This window comes from Myotis brandtii, unplaced genomic scaffold, assembly GCF_000412655.1.
Source record: "Myotis brandtii unplaced genomic scaffold, ASM41265v1 scaffold181, whole genome shotgun sequence".
NCBI classification, from domain to species: Eukaryota; Metazoa; Chordata; class Mammalia; order Chiroptera; family Vespertilionidae; genus Myotis; species Myotis brandtii.
This window is the reverse complement of record NW_005356712.1, coordinates 4890380-4899938: the sequence shown is the minus strand read 5'-3', so window position 1 is coordinate 4899938 and position 9559 is coordinate 4890380. Positions and strand designations below refer to the sequence as shown.

Genomic DNA, 9559 nt, shown 5'->3' with positions numbered 1-9559 from the left:
AGGGCACATGCCCAGGTTGCGGGCTTGATCCCCAGTGTGGGGCGTGCAGGAGGCAGTCAATCAATGATTCTCTCTCATCATTGATGTTTCTCTCTCTCTCTCCCTCTCTTTTCCTCTCTGAAATTAAAAAAATATTAACAAGAAAAAGGAATGGCTGCAAAAATTCCTCCCATGTTCCTTTGCACTGTGTGTTTTTGCCCGGCCTTCCACCAAGAGGTGGGTGGGGTCTGCTTCCCCTCCTGGGACTTGCTCTGCCCCACAGGATCTGGGAGAGATGCCCTGCGTGCCCTCCGCTGGGCCGTGAGAGATCTTACAGATCTCACCCCGCCGTGGTCCAGGTGCCAGGGACAGACACTCCAACCCACTGTTGACTGATGAGAGTGTACGTGACCTCAGGGCCCAGCCATCAGCGAGGCTGCCAGGCTCCAGACCTACGCTGGGGGTTGTCTTGTGAAATCTCACCCCAAAGACTCCCCAGCAGCAGCCCAATCACCAGGAAGAATCTCCCACGGTTCTTTGAGCTACTATATTTGAGGTGGTTGCTTTCAGAGCAATTGGTAACTGATACAGAGAATAATAGGTTTTCTGGTTTCTAGGAATCCCAATTTTCTTGCTTTTTGATCCAAATGCTGATGCTTTCTGTTCTTGATCCAGGTGATGGGAGACACTTGTAGGCCATGTCTTTTCACCCCTAAGAGTTTCAACTTGCCTCTCGAAATGAAATAACAGCCACGAAACTTCTTTGCGAACCGTGAAGCAATCTTGGTTGATATGTGTTGATATGATGATTATTGTATTGTTTCTTAACTCCTTACTTACTGGGTTCAAGACAGGAATTTGGAAGAGGGAAGTTAGAGAAGGGAACAGGAACAGAGATGAGAACAGGAATTTACTGAGCACCTACTATGGCCTAGGCACTATGTGATTTGCTTCCCATCCACTACCTTGTCCACTCAACACTCCTAGAAGGTGGACCTCATTCCCATTGTACAGATGAGCAAACTGAGGCTCGGGAAAGTTAAATGGCCTCATAGCCAGGCTGTAACAGGATTTGAACATTGACCAGACTTTGTCCCTTCTTCACACAGGTCTTGTGTGGAGAGCTGGAGCGAGGTGGGGTCTCAGCCCATTCGAGATCTTTCGACTTTTTCTCCTTGACCTTTGCCCCAAACTTTGTTTTGGGAGAGACATTAGAAACTAGGATCTTTTCTTTCTAGTTCCATCTCTGACCTTAGATCAGGCAAGATCAATTCACACCAGACTTTCACTCTGGAGGAGTTTAATACGGACCTCTTTATGGGGTAAGCAGGTTAAGGGGCTCAGCAAAGGATACTAAAGCTCTCCCGCCAGCAACAGTGGCAGCCGTCACCACCCTGAGGGCTGCCGAGGCCAGAGGTGCGGCAGGTGGAGGCAGTGAGGCTGCAGCCACAGCAAGTCACTCCCAGGGAGGGGCTGGGAGCAGACACCCTGACTGACCTCTCAACCCACCCTCCCTCCTGTCTGCTGTCTGTGCCTCCTATAAGCGAGTCCCATTGGAAGCCAGAGGGCAAGGGGGTGGTGATGTATCAGCAGGGGTCTCCTCCTCCTTCCTGGCACCAGGCAGAGCACGGACTGTGTGTGTGTGTGTGTGGGGGGGGGGGATCAAGCAGCACAGACTTGACCTTGGCCCCTGTCCTCTTTGAGGCCCTCCTATTGGGAACACATCCAGTGACCTTGAGACTGTTTTCCCCCAAGAAAGGGGACGCTTGGGTGCGTTTCAATAGGTGCCCCGGGCATTTCCTGGAACCGCGGTGTGCTCACCAAGCCCTGCGCGAAACACCCTCTCCACCTGTCAGCGCCCCGATAGGCTCAAGTGCGCCGCGGTCGCACTTGGAGAGGAATTTGGAGCGTGTGCGTCTCAGCCCCTCGGGCCTCCTTGTTATCAGGAGCCTTAGTTTAAAGGTTGTGTGTATTCGCTTCCTGGGTTGATTTCATTACCTACCAGCTGGGTGACTTTGGGGATGCTATGTCACCTCTCTGGGCCTCGGTCTTCTCACCTGTAAAATGGAAAGTTATAATGAGAACTGAATGAGAATGACCGTAGGGAGCACATAGAGTGTGTCAGATGCCTATTGAGCACACACAGTGATTAAGCAGTCTTTTTCCTCTCCCGCTCCTCCTCTTTCTCCTTCTCCTTCTCCTCCTCCCCCCCCCTCCTCCTCCTTCTCTTTCCGCCATGGGGATGGACTCTGTATCAGAGAAAACAGCAGAAAGGCCCTAACAAGGGGATCTTTTTACCCAGAGAACCACAGAACAGGAAACCGTGAAATTCTCAATTCATTGAGGACTTTCCACGCGCCCCGCCCGGGTGCATTCGGGTGCTGACGCTCACAGAGCCCTGGGCGGGAGGTGTTCCCATGCCTTCTGTGCTGCTCAAGAAATGAGGCTCAGAGATGCAAGGCGTCCAAGGGCACTCGCCCGGGAAAAGGCAGGGCCAAGATGGGAGCCCGGATCTTGGCGGGTTGGGGCAAACCCCTTACTGACTGCCCACCGAGCATGAGGTGAAGGACGCAACGCCCTGGAAGCTGGGATGCTGCCGCCCTTTGCACTGAACACGCCTGTGACAGACAGTCGCCCACACCCAGCCACGGTCCCTGTACCTCATGTGGCCACAGAGGAGGTGAGCCTGGCTGGTTGCTCAGTGGTTAGAGCATCAGCCCGTGGACTGAAGGGTTTCGGGTTCAATTCCAGTCAAGGACACGTACCTCGGCTGCAGGCTCTATCCCTGGCCCTGGTCAGGGTGCATGCGAGAGGCAACCAATTGATGTGTCTGTCTCATATCGATGTTTCTCTCTGTTTCTTCTCTTCCCTTCCACTCTCTCTAAAAATCAATGGAAAAATATTGTTGGGTGAGGATTAAAAATCAGAAAAACAAAAAGAGAGGAGGTGAGAGGGACCACCAAGATGCTGTTCTCTTACCACTCTTCTTTGCCACCCCTGCAGGACTGGGGGGGGGGGTGTCCAGCTGGGGACATCAGAGTGAGGGACAATGAGTGGCAGCGTAGACACATCGCTGGCGACGGTGTCAGGATTTTCTTTGTCCCGTGTCCATTCAAAGCCCGCACCCAAGACCAGGACTCTCTCCAGTTCTTACAGTCTGTTGGGTGAACTCCATATCTGTGGTCTCTCTTCGAGGGGACTGGATGTGAGTTGAAGCCTGCTTAGCGATGTGACACCACGGGAATCTGAGAGGCAGGCTCAGAGGTTGGTGATAGGAATCACTAGCCTCACGGCAGGACCCGGGGGGGGGGGGGGCGGGGAGGGGGCGGAGGAATGAATGAGATAGCTCTTGGAAAGGGGCTGGAGAAGATGCCCAAAGTGGTCTTGTCTGTTGTTTTGTCGTCTGTAAGTTCCTAGGACTGGAATACAAATTTTAGGGTTTGGGGTACCTGGTGGAACTTATAATTTCAGGAGAAGGGGAGGAAGATGAATGGAGATTTGAACACTTCCTGTAAGCCAGGCTCCCTGGGAGGCACTTGACATAGATCATCTCACAATCGTTGCAAACAGTTCTAAGGATCATGATGCCCATTTCACAGATGGGGAGATTGAGGCTCATCAATGAACTCGCTCAAGGTCACTCAGCTGGTAAGGGGTAGGTTTGGGTTCCCAATCATCTCGTTTGCATCTGGTACTTAACCCTTTCTCTAAAGTATCACTTGTTTCTTCCTCTCCACTTTGGCATTTTTCTTGAATTGTTTTAAATGGGAACATAACTTAGGTACAGTAAAATCCAGCTGTTCCCGTGTAGAGTTCTATGAGCTGATCAATGCCTACAGTTACGTCACCACTGCCAGGATCGAGATCTATCGAGATCTAGAACATTCCCATCATCCCCCCAACCCCCAAACCCTGTGCTCCTTTTGAGTCCCCCTGCCACCCCAGCCCCAGAAAATGACTGAAGCGTTTTCAGAATGCCCCCTAATAAATGGAGTCGTCTACCATGTAACGACTGCAGCTGGCTTCGTTCACAATGCGCTCGAATGGTGGGACAGTCCAAACGAAAACAAAGCCCTCCAGCAGCCGTTGCCTGTCCCCCACCCGCTTCTCACTCCTGCCCAATGGTCTTTGCTCCTTTAGAGGGATGCTCTTTGTAAAGAGCCCTGGACCTGCTGGTTTCGCTTCCTGCATCCCTTCCACGCCTCCAAACTCCTGGATCTAGTATCTGCTCCTATCAAAGCCTCTGAAACAGAGAACCAGTTACCAGCGATAAGCCGGGAGCCTACAGCAACGGGCTGGCTGTTTCCTCAGCAGATGTGCTGTTTCCCTAAGCTGGTGCGGGTGGCACTCATGCCTTCATATCCTTCAAGCTTTTGCACATATGCTCCCTTCTCACTGAGGCCTTCGCTGTCCACCCCATCCCAAAATCACACCCCCCTCTCCTCGCCCCTCTTACCTCACTCTCGTTTCTATCATGGCCCTTCTTGCCTTTTAACAAGCCACTCCATGCCCTTACTTCTTATGTTCATTTTATTTTTTTTACTATATACATATTATTGATTTCAGAGAGGGGGGGAGAGAGAGATAGAAACATCAATGATGAGAGAGAATCCTTGATCGGCTGCCTCCTGCACGCCCCACACTGGGGATCGAGTCCGAAACCCAGGCACGTGCCCTGACCGGGAATCGAAAACTCCTGGTTCACATAGGTCGGCGCTCAACTACGGAGCCACGCCGGCCGGGTACGTGTTTATTTTTAAAATGTTATTTCTTTTCATATTGACATATATGCTCCCTGGACATTTTTGTTAATTTTGTTCACGGATGTATCCCCAGAACCTGGTCGCGTGCCTTTTACAAAACCAGCTTTCAAAATGGTCGTGGAATAAATGAGCCGCTCAGCTCTCCCTCCAGACGGGGAGCTCACTCCCTCGAGTCTGGAGGGTTTGCCGGGCGCCTCTTCCTGTGTCTGCCCAGTGAGGCTGGGTTACAGCATCTCGGCCAACATCTTTCCTTCTTGAGGGTCAGACGCGGCAATGGACGTGAAAGCCTCAGGTAACAGTGTTACGCCCATGCCCATGCGCGTGATCACTGTGATGTCTTCCCCCACGTCCCGGGGAGGGGCACCCCCATTGCTTCTTGTCGGTGTTGCTCAGCATGTCCTGCATGGCTTTCATCTCCTTTCCCTCGCCCTTCCCACCCAGCAGGCCATGTGGCCGTTTCATCATGTATAGTGGCGGCCGAATAATTGAATTGTTATTGGGTTGGAGGGCAGCGTGAAGGAGGGGGAGAGACTTTTGCTAAATTATTTTTCTTTGGATAATGTTTGTCTCCTGCCCAGCCGTGATTTATTTCTGCTGTTGGCAGTCTTGCTCTCTGGAAATTAATTCTTTGATTGGGATGGAAAGGACAGTTGGTCGTGGAGGGTTACGTGTATTGTGCAGGTTTCTTTTGGGAATGAGATCTAGATGGAGCGTTGGGGTGTGGCGAGAGGGAGCAGGCAGTCAGGTGTCGAGAGTCTCAGGGTGCCTGTCTTGCTCCCAGCCTCTCTCGGCCGCGTGTTCCAGCCTCTCGCATCTGGTGGGCCAGGGCCTGACCATCTGCGACGCGTGCGGCCCATTCACTTCCGGGATGACCTTTGGCAGGTGTTCCTACCCACACTTAGGCTCAGATTGGTGAAGGTCGTTGTATTGGTTATCTGTGGATCCACAACAAACCTCCAAAACCGATCCGAGGTGGTTCGCTCACATGTCGGGCACTGGGCCTGGCCCATCAAAGGCTGGGCTCGGCTGGGACCGCTGATTGGAACAACTCAACTCTGCAAGGCCTCTTCCTGCTCCTGGGGATTGCTCACATCCGGGTGACTGGGCTCTGAGGAAGACCGGGAACAAGGGTTCCAGGAGAATCGGGTGGAAACTGACCGGTCTTCTCCGACCTGGGCGTAGAGTCCGGTTGCTGGAGTAGAAGCCAGGCCTGACATCCCACCTGGACACCTGGGAGGATAGCGCTGGGGCGCTGCTGGAGGGGAGTCATCCCTCCGCCCAACCTGCCCAAGGATGCTTAGCAGAAGCCACCAGAGAGCACCCATCAGGATCACCCTCTGGGATAGAAAAGGTGCATCTGTTATCATATATGAACCCCAACTCAACGGCCTGAAGTTATAAAGATCATGTGTGTGTGTGTGTGTGTGTGTTTCACATCGCAAGAGCTCAAAAGTAAGGAGAGTTAATTTGATGGTTCGAAAAGTCATAAAAAATGTAAGTTCTTCCTGTTTTTCCCTCTGCCATTCCCAGCAGATGGGCTCTGTCCTCCGGTCACCTCTCCTCATTGTCACAACATGGCTGTGCAGTGCCCGGCCTCACATCCACATACAGCAGCATTATTAGATAAAGAGGGATGATTTCTTCCTCTTTGACTTTTTAATAACATGGAAATCTTCTCTAGAACTTTCCCCCAACCCTCCTCTGCCCCATCTATCCGTCCCCCTGTCATTCATTGGCTGATTCCTAAAAATATCACTGTCAAGGAGAATGATGCCAGGGATCGAGCCTGCAACGGAGGTGTGTGCCCTTGACCAGAATCTAACCTGAGATCCTTTAGTCGGAGGGCCGATGCTCTAACCACTGAACACACTGGCTAGAGCTCGGTCTGCTGATTCAATGCTACTGTCTTCTGGAAACACCTTCACGCACAGTGTGTGCCTGGTGATGTCCCCCCAGGGGGCTGACCAGAGAGAGGCAGGGCCTGAGGCCCCATGGATGGGGCTAAAGAGGTTCCAGCAAGGAGGGGAGCAGGTCTCAGGCAGGGCCAGCCTCTGCCGCAGCTCACAGAGCTGGCCCCTGGGGCAGGAGGATGGAGAGATGAGGACATCTGCCTCCTCCTACTTCCCTACCAATTGCCCAGAGCCGAGCAGCAGGCCAGCGGGTGGTGTCCCGCATCCCCCGCTCCTGGCTGCCTGAGAGGCCACACACAGACTCGGACAGAGGTCTCTGCAGCGGACAGTTAATTGTCTCCAGGCCAGCGCGACCTGCAGGATTAGGGCTTTCCGGACTGGACCGGGGCCCATGGCCAGCAGAGACCTTGCCCCCAACTCCCCGCCACTCTCATTTCCTTTCAGGAGCTCCAGAGAGCCAGGCCGGTTTCAAAGCCTGAGGCTGCAGCCAGCCCGAGCACGGGGTCACTTCCGAGGTCACTGGCCGGACAAGCAGGTCAATGTTAGCAGGAAACCTACATGTAAGTGGTGCTGGCTCAGCCACGATTCTGAACAAGGAGGCAACAGCCTGGTCTTTTCACTTCATTTTACACCCGGGGAGCCTGCGTCTTCTAGAAACTAACGTTCATCAAACATTCACGCTCACACACAGATAACAGATGCATGTATATGCCGGGCAGGGTGGGAGCACTTCCAAAAACCTGTCATTTTCATTCTCACAAGGCTGAGAAGGAGACTTTGTTTTTCACACATTCCCATTTTAATAAAAAAAATTTTTTTTTGTTAATCCTCACCTGAGGATATTTTTTCCATTGATTTTCAGACAGAGTGAAAGGGAGGGCGAGAGACAGAGAGAGAGAAACATTGATCTGAGAGAGACACATGGATTGGTTGCCTCCCTCATATGCCTGGACTGGGGCAAGGGATTGAGCCTGCAACTGAGGTGGGTGCCCTTGACAGGAATTGAACTCGAGACCCTTCGGTCCTCGGGCCGGTGCTCTAACCACTGAGACAAACCTGCCAGGGCTTCATAGATTTTTAAAACACGTTCCCATTCCATAGATCCCTACTTCACAGAGAACACGGAGTCTTGGGGTGGCTACCAGGCCTGCTCAGGACGCAGCTGCGAAGAGTCACTAGGACTTGAGCTCTTCTCTGGCCTCATGCCCAGCCCTCGCCTCCATTGACCTTGAACCTCTGAGCCAAAGTGCCACCTGATAGCAGGTCCCTTTCTCACCTGGCTTCTTGGTCAGGAGAGGAGGAGGCAGCGGCCCTCCCTCCCACCCACCCAGCCACCCACCCGAGGTGCCATTAAAGGTAATTGTTTTTACTGCCAGTTTAACATAGTCTTGTAAATCTTTTTACGATGTGGCCCAGGAACACCTAGCAGTGTGCAGAACTTGAGGATGAAACAGTCGGAACACAGAAGCATGGGCCCCACAATCACCTAGAAGGGGGTGCCCTTGGCTCTCTAGGGTGCTCTTCCCTTACCGGGTGTTGCCTGGGAGACAGTTTCCTTCCAGGTGAGGCTATGACTGCACCTAGAAGGCCCAGGTCCTTCACCCCACCCCCACTGGCTGGACAGGTATCCCTCTTGACCCTAAATAGTAGACTTTTCTGGAATCTGAGCCCCCTAGACCCTGGTGTGGGGTTCTGGAGCCTTCAGAAAGGTTTGGGGGGGACATTAGTGAAAACAGCATGGCACTGGGGGAGCTGGGTCTCTCCCAGCCTCAGGCACCCCAACGCCAATGACTGGCCAAGGTGGACATGAGGGGTGTGCAGGATGCACCTTCCAGGGTGTGGGCCTTCCCTCCCTTTCCCACCATTACCTGCGGGGAGAGCCCAGCCATTCCCTACTGTTGTTGTTGTTTTTTTTTTTTTTTTTTTTAATTGATTTCAGAGAGGAAGGGAGGGGGAGAGAGAGATAGAAACATCAATGATGAAAGAGAATCATCGATTGGCTGCCTCCTGCACACCCCACACTGGGGATCAAGCCCGCAACCTGGGCATGTGCCCTGATGGGGAAGAGCCGTGACCTCCTGGTTCATAGGTCAACGCTCAACCATTGAGCGACACTGGCCGAGCCCTTACTATTTCTTTAAGACAGTTTGCGCCAGGTTAGCCTTGGCAGACCTGGGCTCCCACGTGCAAGACTTTCCCTGCGTCTCCTCTCTCCACCCCAGTGCCTGGCACCCCCCACCCGAGGCTCCAGTAAAATGGGGATTTTGTTTTAACGTCCCAGGTCGTGGCTGGTATTCAATGGACTGTTACTCCGAATGTAGCCAGACAAGCGCCAGGCACCCCCAAACATCTGTAAACGCTGACACCGTGAACAGTCGTGATTAACCCAAATATTTATGAGGAGCTTGTTGCACGCGAGCCTTGCGGTAGGTTGTGGGGCTGCAGAGACAGGGAAGGCGTCCTCGCCGGATGGGCTGGGGTCTGGGAGCGCTTTATGGTCAGGTGGGCCCCTCTCCCAGGTATTCAGGGGCGTCACCCGAGACCCCTTAGAAATGCAAATTCCATGGCCCCTCCCAGAGCCTCCGCCCCGGGAGCTGGGGGAGGGAAAGCGGGTTTTCGCAGCCCCCCAGGTGCTGCGGGGCTCGCTCAGGTGCGGGACCCGCTCCCACAGGTGCAGCCCTGGATGAGGCTCAGGTGCGCATCCCCTTGTTGGCAGCCAGGCTTTGCCCCAGACCTTGCGGGAGGCTCAGTAGGGGCGGGGGGCGGGGGGAGTGAGGATCCGGGAAATTGGCGTCTGCGCTACAGAGCGTCGGGTCAGAGGTCAAATTCTCAGCGGGCGGGACCCCCGGGCTGGGCCCAGTCCAGGGGCTCTGATGGCGCCGCCCGGTTTGAACCCTGGAAACCAAG

At 53.6% G+C, this 9559-nt stretch overlaps 1 long non-coding RNA gene across 1 annotated transcript; it reads left to right on the top strand.

The window, feature by feature from the left end:
* Nucleotides 1-5002: 5002 nt before the first annotated feature.
* Nucleotides 5003-9035, top strand: LOC102262245. Its single transcript, XR_313450.2, has 3 exons — nt 5003-5034; nt 7097-7212; nt 8934-9035. It is a non-coding gene; the product is annotated as an uncharacterized LOC102262245 (long non-coding RNA).
* Nucleotides 9036-9559: the final 524 nt, after the last annotated feature.